This window comes from Herpailurus yagouaroundi, unplaced genomic scaffold, assembly GCF_014898765.1.
Source record: "Herpailurus yagouaroundi ecotype Mexico unplaced genomic scaffold, PumYag 186, whole genome shotgun sequence".
NCBI lineage: Eukaryota > Metazoa > Chordata > Mammalia > Carnivora > Felidae > Herpailurus > Herpailurus yagouaroundi.
In genome coordinates, this window is record NW_024412417.1 from 30,669,429 (window position 1) to 30,685,243 (window position 15,815).

Sequence of the window (15,815 nt, forward strand, 5' to 3'; positions counted from 1 at the left end):
ACCTGAGCTGAAGTCAGACGCTTAACTGACTGAGCCACCCAGGCGCCCCTTAGTGACATGTTTAATGATTATTTTTATCTCTATATACATAGCTACACATATTATATCAATATTGATATCTATAGATATATATAGTGCCAATCCAATGCCCTGACATAATAATCATCATCATTTGTTGTGTATTTATGATATGCCAGACATTTCTCTAGGTACTTATATACAATTTTCACAGCAATCTTACAAGGTAGATTATTTTTATGCTTATTTCACAAGTGAGGAAAACAACATAGGACCCAAAATTCTAAGTTATTTGCCTCAAATTAAAGCTAGTAATGTAACATTCTATGTCAACTACACTAAAAAAAAGAAAAAAAAATGAAAGAGGTAAAAGCTAGAATAAAGTATAGATAATTTGGCTCAATAATGTCACCTAAACAAATCCTTAGAAATATTCTACACTGATTCAAAGGAATGTGGTAAGTGCTCAGAGAGTATTTTTCAATGTATAATAAAAACTTAAAGGCTAATAATTTGAGCTTGTGCTAAATAATTTACACAAAATGGTCCGTTTTAATTCTCTGAGCAATGTCATGACACAGAAGCTGTTGTAATTCTATCTGACAATGAGGTGTTAAGTGGCTAGACCAAGGTCACACAACTAACTTGTTTAAAGATTAGAACTTAAATGCCTATCTTCATCATTGATCTTCCCTCCAAAATTTTCAAGAGGATGAAATAAAGAATGATTGTGAAGGTTCTTTGTGAATGCAGAACAACTTCTGGTAGAAAATTCTGGTAAGATAGTGTCATAGTCTGTGGTATGGAGGAAGTATCACCTCAGCACTTCATGACTCTTAATATCATCGTCTTTGCCGTAAGAACTTACAACTCGTTCCACTGAATCAAAGTCTACTTAACCACACCTCTATCTGAGCTTGCCTTCATGACTTGTTTGTCCAATGAGACAATTAACAATATGACATGAACAAAGGCTTGAAAATCTCTTGTTTCTCAGGACTTTCTTCTTACTGCTCTTGGGAATCCTGCAACCATCACCACGTGAATAAATCTGGGCGAGGCTGTGGGATAATTAGAGACATGTGGCCTGTCACCCCACTAACACTGAACCCACAACCAGACTTGTGAGGAATGCCATCCTGACCACCCATCCCCAGCTGAGCTGCTAAGTGGGCCTAGGATGGAACTGCTCAGCCCAACTCACAGCATTATCAGGAATAATAAATTTTGTGTGTGAGCCAAAATGTTTTGGGGTGATAGTTACACAGCAAGAATTAACTGACACAATTCCCACCTTTGGTTTATTCTTTCGGTTTGTACCATTAGATGCATGTTCCACATGGTGGTTGTGGTGGTAGAGGGGGCAGTGGTCTAGTGAAAATAAGATGAGAAATTGAGATCGATGTGGCCCATACTATGTAATAGCCTGATTTGCTTGTATTTAGAGTGAGAGAAATGTGAAATCAACTGTGGCTAAACACATTATACCCTTAATTACAAATAATTACGTCGTAGATGGGGCACCTGGGTGGCTCAGTCTGTTAAGCATCTGTCTTTGACTCAGGTCATGATCTCACAGTTCATGAGTTTGAGCCCTACATTGGACTCTCTGCCCACTTCAGATCCTCTGTCCCCGTCTCTCTGCCCCTCGCCCTCCTCTCTCTCAAAAATAAATAAACATTTTTAAAAAAAATCACATTGTGGATGAAATGTTTTTGGTGATTGTATTTTACTAAAAAGGATGTTATAAAGGATCATTTTTTTCTATTATCCAAACACACTAGCTGGATTATTTTGGAAGACATCTTGGAAAGAACATTAATTTTCATGCTAAACTTGTTCTGTAATGTTAGCCTCTTTGGAAAATGGATGCTAAGGAGCACTTCTACAATGTTCCCTTAGGATCATTTCGTCTAATCCTCTTCTACCCCTAAGACATCTTCTATAAACGCAAGTATTGGTTGTTACTTAAAACTGTAGATAGAGTCTATTTCCTCTATAGCAAACATTGCCAACATGATTTTGGTAAGCTCACAATTCAAACATACGGCTAACTGTCATCAGTCATAAATAAACTGGATATTTTTCATCATAAAGCAAACAGAAGCCCATGTAAAATATATACTACTTAATGAGTTATAGAGTTCATATTTGTCATCATATAGGGAGGCTCCTTCAAAATCAATGCCAGGGTTCTTTCTTCTTAGACAACCCAGTCCAGTCGTTTGTCTTTGGCCCAATAGCTTATGCCAGGCACATGGAAATAACAGAGTGTTCAGATTCCAAAGAATTCTGTTTGATTTTTAGTATTACAATTAACAAGCCATGTTTTGTGGGATAATGAGACTACTTAATAGCTTTGCAAATAAATGTTCTTATCTCTAAGATAGCTTGTATTTATTGAGTATTTACTATGTGCGAGACACTGAGCAGTATGCTTTATATGAGATATCTCATTAATTCTCACAGAAACCCTATGAGGTAGACTTTTCATTATTTTCATTTTTACCCACAAGGAAATTAAGGTTTGGAGAGTTTAAGTATCTTGTCTAAAGTGATAAAGACTGTGATTTGTAGAGCCAGGGTTCTAGAAAGTTCTGACCCCAGAGCTCAAAATTGTTATTACTCTGCCATAATCATTCTCTCCCCATGCTACCTCCATCTAAATTCTCTTGGGAATTTTCCTCCTTTTCACTATGAAAGCATTATAATAAGGATAAAATGAGAATGCATATGTAAGAGTTTAAGTACTTGAAAGCACTATACATATTAATATTCATTCAACAAGTAATTATAAGCAGCTACCATGCAAATAACAATTGCCAAACTGGATTTCAACCAACCTGGCATATGGATACAAACAGTTACTCCAAGGAATGTGCACTAAAAGTCAGAATTGTCCTCCATGGCACCAATGTTCAAAATTTTGCAATGTACCCAAATATTTTTGTTGCCTTTAATAACTCTGTTGATTGTCTGTGAACATATATAAATATTTTTGAATTAGTATGTGTATCTTCATTCCTTACCTCTGGGGTAACGAGTTCCATATGTTTATTCTCAACTCATTTGTCCTTTTGTTTGTTGCTTAAAGTCTCTCAAATTTCAAAGGATGTTTCTAGTATTCTGAGATCTCGTGAATGAGTTAGAGCCACCTTACTCAAATCCTTCATGATTGTATAGATTTCAATTATATCTTCCTCGTTCTCTGTTTTCCCATCTCCCCAATCTGAAGAGTCATAATATTTTTGAAACTCTTTTTAGAAACATTAGGTGTTGTCTCTGTGATGCCAAACATCTGGCTGAAAATGGAATAAAAAAGGGAAGCATCAGGATGCATTCACATATCCAGCTGTTTGGCATTAGGTACGTTTCTAGTTCTCATTCAGATATGTAAAGGCAGGGGATATGTGGCTGTATCTTCCTTTCTCCGAGGGTTACTGAGTGGTGCCAGAGGGTAATAGGTTTAGGAATGATAAATCAGGATGTCATGGTGTCAATACATCCAAGGAGGTGACTGAATTCAGTTTCTGTTCTCTGGCTTCGAAACAATACGATGATTTTCCTCTAGTGACTTGCAAAGGCAGAGAACTGAAACTGAATTCCAAAAAGGAAGCCTCCCAGAGTGTTTGGTAACTAGATGGGGGCTTTGTTGCTGTTGTGGTAAGTTTAAAAGTTAGGACATCCTGTGGTTTGGTAAGGATTAGAGTAAGCGACCAAGAAGAACTATTAAGGAAGTGTTCTCGAAAACCCTTTTCTCAGACGAGGCCATAATTGTGTAACTTGTGTGTAGCTGCAATACTTTCATAGTGTACTGCACAAGACATCTTACATGATAAATTACCTACAACGTTTGGATAATGGAAGAAAAGGGCCATTTAATATTACATACAATGAGCAAAGTATTGCAGTTTCTAATTAAGTGCCCAAGTCTCTTGTACAATGAACTATTTGTTGAACTTTTAGAATATAATTTGGAACCTTTGAGTAAATGACTTACGGCCATGTGGTAAAAACAGAGACATTTATGCTGGGACACATGGATTGCATTATCTTTTCTGAGGCTTGCTTGCTCGCTCTTCCACAAGCTGGGCCAGACTACCTGGCATAGCCAGGAAGCAAGAATCCAGGTGAATTGGCGGGGAGGACCCTGCTCTACCTTAGGTGGCAGTAAGCCAAAGGCTATTCTGAAAGAAATTCTGAGATTAATTGTTCTCTGGGAAATGGTACCTTCTGATTTCAGAATGTTAGTGACATCAAGGACGAAGGAATCCCATTAGGACCTAGGGAACTGTGTAATAGTTTAAGAAGGGTTCCTTGGGTCAAGCTGTGCCACAACCTGTTTCCTGAAATTCAGAGAGAAATCAAAAACTTTGTGCATGGATACATAACTTAAGAACATGAGAGCACATGCCAGCATGTTCATGCATATATTTTGATCCCTTTAACAGTCTTAAGTTATTTGAAGTTCCCATTTACTTGATTTACCCAGAAACAGTCTCTCAGTTCTTGGGAGGGGGGAAATGTCTTAAAGACCTACCAAGAGGCTCCAGAGTCTTCTTGGACATCAAGGCTCTTTGCAAACATTTTTGATGAGTCAAGTGCAAACAAATCAGATATAAAAAAGCCAGTTTTTTTTTTCTTGACAAACATGAACTTAATAACAAGGGAATGAGGGGTGGGAGGAATAAATAAAAGGTGGGAATATCTTGGGAAAACATCTTCTGAGCTTTAATGATCACAAAGTGGTATACAAAGATTTCTTGCTACATGAACACAACCAAGGCTGGATTCACTCAACACTGCTATTGTTTCAGCAGGAAATCTGGTGATAATATTTAGCTCAGTTGCTATTTAGTATTTTCTCAAAGTGACTCTGATATAAAACCCTCTATGATGTCATCGTTCTGCATAGCAATTGATAGTATTAGTATTTGGGGGTGCCTTTTTTGAGAATTAGAATACATTCCTGCTTTGTAAATGTGAATATAATCACATCTAGAATTCAGGAATAAAGTAAGGATATCAGGAAAGACTTCTTGTAAAAGAGAGATGCTTAAAATGATTTTTAAAGGATATGAAGAAGTTAGCCATTCGTAGAAATGTGGTCAGATTCATAGGAAAAATGCTTCTGAGTATGATGAGAGTGAATGGCGTATTCAGGAAACTACAAATAGTCTGGATTCCTAGAATGTCAAATGGGAGGAGGTGGAAGGGGATGAGATTGGAAAAGAAAACAGGGCTCCTATCATGACAATATTCTGAGGGTAATGATTAACCTTAGAGAGGCTGTAATGAGGAGGAGAAATGGTTATACCAAACATGGTGCTGGCTACAATGTGGAAAATTGATTAGATGGAGCTAAGACTATAATTGTGTAAAAGATTTGAGTGATGTTGCAGTATTTCAGGAAGGAGCTTAAAGAGATCTGAAAAGTGGCCATGGAGATTGAGATAGACGGCAGGATGGGAGACTAAATAAAGAGAATCCCTTTCTGTAGTTACAATACTTAGAGCTAGCAAACATGGCGAGATAGTGGAGAGCCTGCCAATAAGCATGGACTCTGGAACATAGATTTGGGGTCCGTGGGTCCGGGTTAAGATTTCCACCTCCAAAACTTTCCAAATGTGTGACCTTAGACAACTCACTTAATCTCTCTGTCCTTTAGTTTCCCCATCTGCCAAATAGGAAGAAAATAATATCTAACTCAAAGTGTTGTTATATGAGGATTAATTGAGCTAATATGTAAAGCATTTAAAGAGTGTCTGGCAAAGAGTAAGCACCGTACGTTATATGTTATTAGTGCCACACACGGGTATTGTGCCAACCTCTTAATATGTATTTTCATGGTTAATCTTTCAAATAACCCCATGAAAAGGGTATGCCTTCTTATTTTTCAGATGAGGCTACTGCAACTTGGAGGGTTTACATAACTTTTCCAACGTCACAGAGCTGGTAAGTGATGAAGATGGAACATAAGTCGAGAGTCCCATGCTGTTAACATTTTGTTATGACTTTTGTGAAAGTTCAGGCCGCTTGCCTCTGGAGAGATAAATTCAGGAATAACGTACAATATATGATGCCTTCTCTCCCATTTGTGTCCAGAAGAGAATGCATGTAGAGTGGCGTGGTATTGCAGAATGTAGGGAGGTTTGAAGTTAGGACACCTGGTTTAAATATCAGCTCCCTAATTCATGATGCTTGCGTTGAGAAATTTTTTCATCTGGGTGTGGTTGAAGGTGGGAGATATCAAGCTGGAGAAAGCCCTTTATAAATGGTAACATGCCAGATAAGCATTAGTCATTGATCGCCCCTTTAAAAAGAGTAAAATAATAGTCATCCATGACTGTGACTCCTTTTTTCTCAGCCGCCACAGGAAGTCATAAATAAAAATCATCCCTCCCCAACATTGCCGATTCTGCATATTCAGAAAAAATAGCTTTGTCACTTTCCATTGGAGGCAGACTTGAAACTATTGCTTCTTACCTCCTTCCAGTCAGCTCTACGTTAGCATGACTCAAACATTATCCTAAATTAGTTATGGCATAAATGAATTCTCCTTCTAGACAGGAGAGAGGAGACAGAGAGCAGCTCAGAATTTCCTAAACTAAGATCTTTTGTTCTCTGGGGATCCTTGAGCGTATTCCCAAGGGTCCATGAGAATTTTTAATTTGGGAATTTCATGTCAATGGCAATTTAAAAATATGTACATAGGCATATTTTTGACCATCTGATGGCAACCTCACAACCAATAATTGTCCCATACTCGATAGTGTTTGTTTTTTTTTTAATTTGTTGCACCCAAATAGTTCCACTTCATCTCAGGCTAAAGTGAAAAAGAAATGGAGGCAGAATTACTATGTAAATGGTGCATTTCTGCCAAGTGGAGGCCAAATGACATCATGTTATGGTTTCACAGTAGTTGGAACAGAGAAGAGTGGTGGAAAAAATGACTGATCTCAGAGCACACAGATGTATGGGCGTGATGACCACAAAAGAACTTGAATCTTAACAGTGAGTACCATGTTCCTTTGTGAGTGGTTTCACTTTCAAGAAAACAACAACATCCATCACATGAAATAAATGTTACCAAATTGAATTTTACTGGGTTGCAACTTTTGTTTGCATTTACTTAGTAAATGTGTTTAAATGTTATAGCTTAGATGATTTATAGGCATAAGAAGTTACATCTAGGTTAGTGTTGCATATATTTTAGCAGCGTTATAACAAAAATACTACAAATCAACATTGATATTAAACAGAACTTCTGTTTCTTTTAAAAGGAGTCTATCCATCACTCAAATTTGAGAAACACTAAAATAATGGAAAAGAATACAGGCTTTGGAATTAGACGGAATTAGGTTCAAGACTCAATTCTTCTACTCCCTGGCTGTGTCACCTTGAGTGAGTTGCTTGACTTTTTTAAGCCTTAACTTCTTCCTTTCTAAAAGGTATTCATTATAACAATCACAAACACTAATTCAGTTCTTCCTATGTGCCAGAAAAGCTCAAAGAATCGAACCTATATTAACTCTTACTGTTAAAACAATCCTATGCAGTAGATACTAAGATTATTTGTATTCGTGGGTGAGGAAAATGAGACATAGAAACATGAAGCAATTTGTAAAAAATTACACACCCATTAGAACATGGATCTAGATGATCTGACTCTAGAGCTGAAGCTTAACCACTTTGATACACTGCCTTTTGAACATCCACCATGGTTTCTTATATATATTTATGTTAGATATGTTCATATGCAGCTTTCCAGGATTAGTTTCTGAGCTCTGCCCTGACACAACACAAGTTCCATGACTGCCCCTCTCCAAACTGGTACAAGCGTGTTCGAGGAAAAGCTGGGAACAGTTCCAAAGACAATCCCTACTAGCATTACAATGGAGTCTAATTCATTCTCAGTGTTTACTAAATGTCAGATACTGTGTTTAACAACTTACATCGTTACCTTGTTCAAATGTTAAACAACAAAGTGAAAAAATAAATTTCATTTAGAAAGGAAACTTGTTTCAACACTGAGTAATATTCCATCTAATGTATATACCACCTTCTTCAATGCATTCTTTCATAAATGGACATTGAGTTGATTCCGTGTCTTGGCTACAGTGAACATGGGAGAGAAGACATCTCTCAAGATCCTGATTTCAGTTCCTTTGGATATATATCTAGCAGTGGGATTGGTGGACCAAATGAAAATCCTGCCATTTGCAACCACGTGGATGAACATGGAGGTCATATGCTAAGTGAAATAAAGCCAGACACAAAAAGACAAATGCTACATGATACCACTTACATGAAAAATCTCAGACAGTCAAACTCATAGAATGGTGGTCGACAGGGGCTATGAGGAAGAGGAAATGAGATGTTGGTCAAAGAGTATAAAATTTCAGTTATGTAAGATGAATATGTTCTGGAAACCTAATGTACAGCATAGTGATTGATGATAGTTAACTATACTCTACTGTATACAGTTGGCCCTTGAACAATGCAGAGGTTAGGGACACCAACACTCTCCTACAATCAAAAATCTGTGTACAACTTTTGACCCCTTAAAAACTTAACTACTAAGAACTCACTTACCATTGACTGGAAGCCTTGCCAATAGCATAAACAGTGGATTCACACGTATTTTGTATGTCATATGTATTTTACTGTATTCTTACAATAAAGCAAGCTAGAGAAAAGAAATGTTATTAAGAAAAGCACAAAGAAGAGAAAATACATTTACAACAGCGTGTGTGTATTGATTTGGGGGAGAAAAACCTGCCTTAGATGGCCCAGCAGGACCGGGACGGTGGAAGCAGCTGGCCCCAGGATCACAATGTTCTGCAGCCTGGTGGCCTGGATCTGCAGCAGGAGGCACAGGACAGGCCCACAGGAGGCAGAGTACAGCTGCGCCTTATGCCTGAGGTGTACCCAGCCAGTGGCCAACAGCAGGTGCCAACACACAGGAGTGCCTGACCTCTGGAGGACGCTGGCTGGGGTGCCACTCGGGGGGAAGGGTGCTTTCCAGCCCAGGAACGGCCCAAGACCAGAAACTTTGGAGACCTGAGAACTTGGAGTTTTTCAGTTAGGATTGCTCACCAAACCACTCCATCCTGCACACAGGGCAGTCCACAGCCCTGCCCAGTCCTAGCCCTGGAGGCTGGTGAAAGCTTCAGCGCTGGCTTCCATGGGTACTCAGAAGACAGCAGGTGAGATCTCTGGGCCAGTTGGCTTTGATTCAATCCTGTGGAAACTTGGGTGGGCAGTTATAAATAAATGCCTTGTGGCTTTTGCTTTCAACTCTCTTTTTAAAAATCTACATGTAAGTGGATCTGTGAAGTTAAAACCCATGTTATTCAAAGGTCAACTGTATCTGTGCGTGCATATGTGTGTGTGTGTGTGTGTGTGTGTGTGTGTGTGTGTGTGTAGAGAGAGAGAGAGGGAGAAAGAGACAGAGAGACAGAGAGAGACAGAAAAATTTATTACTAAGGACTGCTCATGTGATTATGGAGACGGCGAAGTCTAGATCCAGGTGAGCTGTTAGTTTATGTTAGTATCATTTCAAAAGTCTGAGAACCAAGAGAGCCAATGCTGGAATTTTAGTCTGAATGTGAGTCTGAGTGTTAGCTTTTATTACTTGAATTACAGAAGAACCATGTCTAAGCTTGAACATGGTCAAGCAGAAAAAAGAAAATTCTTACTCGGCCTTTTTTCTTCTGTTCAGGCCTTCAGTGAATTGGATGAGGCCCAGGCATTTGGGGAGTAAAACTGACTCAAATACCATCCAGAAACACCTTCACAAAAATATGCAAAATAATGTTTAAATATCTGGGCACTTCATGGCCCGGTTGAATCGACACATAATTCTTAAGATGGCCAAGTTATGCATTGATGAACTTTACTCACGTACTCATTCAGCCAGTGAATCAACAAACATTTTACTGGCTTCCATGTGCTAGACACTATACCACATAACCTGAATTTTCTTTTTCTTTAAATTTTTAATGGTTTTTTTTTTTTTTTTTGAGAGAGAGAGAGAGAGAGAGAGAGAGATTGAGCACAAGCAGGGGTGGAGCAGAGAGAGAGAGGGAGTCACAGAATCCGAAGCAGCTCCAGGCTCTGAGCTGTCAGCACAGAGCCCCACACGGGGCTTGAACTCACCAACCATGAGATCATGACTTGAGCCGAGGCCAGACGCTTAACCAACTGAGCCACCCAGGCACCCCCCTAACCTGATTTTTCAAAGGTAAATAAATCTCTTCCTGTCCTCAAAATTGCAAAGGCTATTGGTCATATTAATCAATACAACTATTATCTATGATATAATATAAAAATTGGCTCACAAAGTATTCTATGATCCTTAATAATTGAAATCTTTAGCGTTTTGTAATTATGTTTAAAATATACAGTCTTTACACTTTATAAATGAAAGCCATGCTCAGACCACATCTTTATAGGGGAAGTTTTGTAATCCAGGGGTAAAAGGATTGATTAACTTTTGTGAGCTTTGTTCTCTCCTTTGTAGTCTCCCATAGGGTGTATCCCACAAAGTGTGTCTGTTCAGTTATGCCCCACTGGATATGTCTCTGAGGAAGAGGAAATTGGAGGAGTGAGGGTAAGATTCCTATTTGGTTTCTCTACAAGCACCTTCGATGCAGCGGGACATGGAGGTGAAGGTAGTACAGAAGAGTTTATCCAGACAACCAGTAAAATAAAATTGACCCCCTCAGATACAGGGTATTAAGCACTACTGAGATCAAGCAAATCACAGACAGCAGTGAATTTTAAATCAAAATCTAATGTAAGGTGGGGGTGGAATAGAGACAAAGCATGGGGTATAGGACCTAACATGTCTCTTCTGAGAAATGAACCTTTTTTTTTTAGGAGGGGAGCTCAGGCTAATAATTTGTTTTATGTACCCCCTCATCCCATTCCAGCCCTTAGCATGGCAGTTTTTGGAATGAAAAATTGGGGGATTATGAAAGAAAACATGAGAGGGGCTAGTAAAGCAGGTAATAAATAACTTGAATTCTGGATTCAGAGAGACACGAGTTGGAACCCAGTGTTGCTATTGAATAGCTGTGACACCTTGGGGGAGGTTTTTCACTCCCTGAGTTTAATTTCTTCATCTGGAATATGAGAATGAGGATCATACCTAATTCTTAGGGGTGATGCAAACATTACACGTGCTAAAACCCGGAGGCTGATGGAACCAGAGGGAGCACTTCAGTGTTAGTTTTTATTACTTGAGTTACGCTACAGTCTAAATAGATGCCTTTCTTTTTATAGGGCCTGGCACAGTATAAACACTCAGTGAGTATTGCTAATTGCTAGTGATAATTGTTGGTAATATAAAAATTATAGCTGCTCTTATAAATTACACTACTATGATAATGCAGAAAAAATTCAAGAAGACTACAGAGATGGAGAAAATCAAACTGACATTGTCAGATGAGACTTGAACCAAAATTCCAAGAAGAGAGTCTGCTTTCTCCATTTGGAAAATGGCCAGATTTTACCTGAGGTTTCATACATAGAAAAAAGTCTAATTATAAGTATTTAAAAAAAAAGACAAAAGTTTACCTTGTCTCTATTTCATGTCACTCAACCTCACAATGCAGAAAGCCCGATTATCCACTGTGTCTCTTGCTCTGAGACCAAGAGTAGACATCCTCTTCCATGTGCTTGTGGGAATGTTTGAGGTTTGCCTGGCTCCGAATAGCTAATCCAAGGAAACATCTTCCATTCCTTACTGGAATATTAACCCCAAAGCAAATTGGAGGCTGCTGTGGCGGAACAATTGAAAGCACTTTCCAGAAAATAGTTAGCATGTCGCCGTTAGCCCTTCTCCTTTTCTAGAATCGTAAGGGTGCATTGAATTAGCATTTATATATATGTCACCACTTACTGAGTGTTTCCTATGTGCTAGGCTCTGGTAGGTGTTTTGTAAACATTATCTCATCTGAGTCTTAACAACAGGGCTGTGAAGTCACACTGATATCCCAAATTCACATGTGAGAACCTTGAAGCTCAAAGAGGTGAAGGAGCCAGAATTTAAACTCAGGCATGCCTGAATAAGGAGGACCCCTCCGCCCCCACCGCCACATTATGGTGGACAGTTTTGTTAACAGTTTGACTCTTGAGTGAGTTTGAAATGGCTCAATTTGGTGAGGAAAGCCAGGCTCATCGGCTCATAACCTTTGACCATGGTGTTAATCCAAGTCTTTCTCAACCCTCGGAGCACTGCAGAAACAACCACAGTGGTGCTACTTGCTGAGAAGGGGCTGTTTCTCTCCACGGAATAGACGGAATAGACAGCTTGTTGACTATGCCTTGGGCCACAGAAAACCTGCAAGCCATGTGCTTCAAAGAAAAGCCAGACTTCTCAGCAGAAGTTATCTTTTCCAGATTGTGCAAACTCTGGAGAGCCGAGCTAGTCAGGTTAATGCAGTTTAACGCAAAGGCAAAGTAGGAGGGGAAAGAAAGCAAAACTAATGAATCTCAGCCTTTGATCTCTGCTAATCAAGGCATTTCATGAGGTACTTTATGATCATGTAGTACTCGGTTCCTAATGAAAATGGTTTAAGTATGATTTTACTGGAGAGATCTAAGAAGCAACCATTTAGGGAAGCAAGCCAGATATTAGGTAACTCAAGACCACTCAGGAAATCAAAACAAAGTTACAGCTCCATTAGCCAAGTGTAATGTTTTTGGAGGGAAGGCAAAGAGGCCCAGGTAGCCAGAAATTTTCCCTGCCTTCATTCTCCCCGGGGAAAATATCAAGTACGTTGCACGTTCTGGGGCATCTTAATCCCTATTCTTAACCCTATGCAGGCACGGCTACAAGTCTTTTGTACCACCTTTGCACACGAGCACTCAGCTGTTTACCTTATAATAATTTGCCTTTCCACTCTTGGCACAGTCTAACTTGCCAGATGGACACTTCATTGAGTGTACATGTTCTGGAAGGAAGGAAATGTCTCCCGGGATGTGTCTGATGGAATACAAAGATGTCCAGTGTATTTCTCTACATTTCAATAGCACTTCATATTTGCAGAGAGCTTTATCATTATGTTTTATTAGTGATTGCATAAAACAACCCAATGAGTGAGATGGTGATGTTTTCACCCTACAAACAAAATCGAGACACATTCAGGCTAATTTGCTTCGGCCCACACAGCAAGGATTAGAAATTCCAGACTCAAAGTTACATATTTCCAGAGCCTCTCTTGCTTTAGGTTTTCTGAGGTTGTGGCCCAAACTAACGCTGAATAACGACTTATAGTGGTTCTCTAAGCATCCATGCTAAATATAAATTTTATACAAGGCCCTATAAATACATTGTAATGGAATGGCCACGAGGGTGATTTGCCACTTTCTTCTTTATTTGCATGATCTCACACTTTTCTGGTTCTCCCAGTTGATCTTCAGTAACTCTTCTGTTACAAGTCTTCCCTCCATTCCCCCCCCCCAACTGTGAATATCTCCAAGAGTCTAGTTCCTGCGTTTCTAATCCCACTACTCTCTCCAGCTTCAAATAACACCACAATATTAATAAATCCCAAATTGCCATATTGTTCTCCTTCTTCCAAATTCTTTCTGTCTTTTACTCATTCTTTGATTCAACACATATTTCTTTTATCTACCACATTCTAGGGGCACACGACAAATAGATGATTAAACACCAGACCCTTTCATACAGCTCATGGGCTATCAAGACAGAGCCACAGAGAGAGGATTCCAGTATTCTGTAACACATGTTGTAATTGTCTTGGCATTATTAGAGCAGAGAAACATTTTGCCTTGCCTGGACTGGCAACTAAAGGAAGGAATCCTACAGGAAATAAATTTGTTCCTATTTCTCAGTTCCAGTTGATCATTCAGTCACTCATTTATCTGATGATTAATTAGTTAGTACTTACTGTGTGCAAGTCCAGAGTGAGAACACAAAACATTACATAAGACACTTACCCATGACCTCAAAGATTTTACTATATAGGCAGGAAGAAAGGATATTTCTACAAAACCAGAAGGTGTCTCCATCACATTGATATTTGTCTTCCCTCACTTATCTGGTTGAACAACTTTTATCTCTCACCTTCATTGTTTGTTTTTGTTTATTTTGTATGGCCCTAGTGGAAAATCAGTTTTTAGAAAGGGTAGACCCTTAATGAAAAACTTTATGTCTACTAATTACTTACCATGTAACTGAAAGGAAATTGCATGGCCTCTTTGAATTTACTTCCTTTTTCCCCAAATGGGAGTTATTAATGGTATTAATACTATAAGAATGTTATAAGAATCAAATTACAGAGATGCTGTTATACAAAGTATTTTTCAAACTGTAGCCTGCCCACCATGTGAATAATGGCTAGATTATTTTTACATTTTAGGTATGATAGATTTATTTTAAATTTTTAAATTAAATTATTTGCAAATCCATGAATAAAAGGGATGCCACATCTGTTTCAAGTAGGATAGATTATAAGATGTTTAACAGACTTTAATCTATTTTCATCATGTGCTCCAAATAATTCACAAAGTGTTAGTAACTGTCAAAAGGCATTGGAAACCAGAATTTTAATTTTATAAGAAAGACTGTAGAAATCATTGAGTGATATCTCCCATTTTGTAATAAGATAGTTGGGATTTAAAGTGGCTTAGTATCTTTCCTAGGGTCATAAAACTAATTAAACATAGACAGGAATTTGAAGCTCATGTCTGCTGCTTTCTCATGCATCACACTGTATTTCTTGAATAGGATCAATTTCTTACTGGAGGCAAATTAGTTAGGTCATATTAGGCCAAGGAAAACAAGATCCCATCTGTGGGATATGTGATCTAATGGATTTTATTTCTCTGCTGTTCTGCTTTACTTAGCACCATGTTCTACACGCGATGGAGTGGGAAACAAGCTGGCACCAAGAATAACGGACTCTCGTATGGCGGGCATGGAAACTGATACCCTTCTTCGAAGTCTCCGAAGCTCAGATCGCTTATTCCTAGGGACTCCATTCATTTCCATCTCCAAAGCTCCCACCCGCCGCACGCCCCAAGGACTCTGTGAAATGATCCTCTGAATGATCTCCTGAGAGATGGAAGAGGTAGGCATTGACTCATCCCCTCTTATTCCACCCACATTGGTCAAGGGTTGCCACACAGGGAGATAATTCACTCACACCTCCACATCTGATGCCTGGTGGGTGTCGCTAAGGGAATTACACCATAGTGTCAGGGAAAGCCCAGGAAAGAAAACGAGAGACGGACGGGTGGTTTGCTGTAGCAGGTAGTGTCAGACTACACAAAAACTAAGCCACTGCTGAGGCCCATGCTGGAGCAAGGCATGCCAAGAAGAGGTGAACGCAAACATGAAAGGTCAGATCTTACTAGGTATCGGATATTCTTCTGTGCAAATATTGACACGGTACTTACCATGCGTCATATATCCTTTTATGCAAACACACACAGAGTACTTTATAGGCATCATACACACTTTGGATTGCTTACGTATTTAAGTTATTTAACCCTCACGATAGCTTACCATGTATGCACTGGTACTATATCCATTTCACAGATGAAGGAACTGAGACAGAGACGTTAATTAAGTTGCCTAAGTTCACACATTTACCAAGTGGTATCGCTAGGAGTTAAACTCAGGCATTCTGGCTCCAAAGACCATGCTCTGGCTACCCTACATGGGGCAGTGCTTTGGAAGTGGCCACAGAAGAGGAAAGCTTGACTTCTAAGCTGGTATAAAATGAGTAACTGTGAAGGACACATGAATCACTCCAACAAAT

The 15,815-nt window shown here is 39.1% G+C and overlaps 2 long non-coding RNA genes across 2 annotated transcripts; both read left to right on the forward strand.

Moving 5' to 3' along the window:
* The first annotated feature begins 3,043 nt into the window (after positions 1 to 3,043).
* LOC121043206 (uncharacterized) lies at positions 3,044 to 7,024 on the forward strand. The gene is made up of 3 exons (XR_005796727.1): positions 3,044 to 3,384; positions 5,919 to 5,973; positions 6,938 to 7,024. It is a non-coding gene; the product is annotated as an uncharacterized LOC121043206 (long non-coding RNA).
* A 3,528-nt stretch (positions 7,025 to 10,552) lies between these two features.
* LOC121043207 (uncharacterized) lies at positions 10,553 to 15,116 on the forward strand. The gene is made up of 3 exons (XR_005796728.1): positions 10,553 to 10,633; positions 11,308 to 11,331; positions 14,899 to 15,116. It is a non-coding gene; the product is annotated as an uncharacterized LOC121043207 (long non-coding RNA).
* Positions 15,117 to 15,815: the final 699 nt, after the last annotated feature.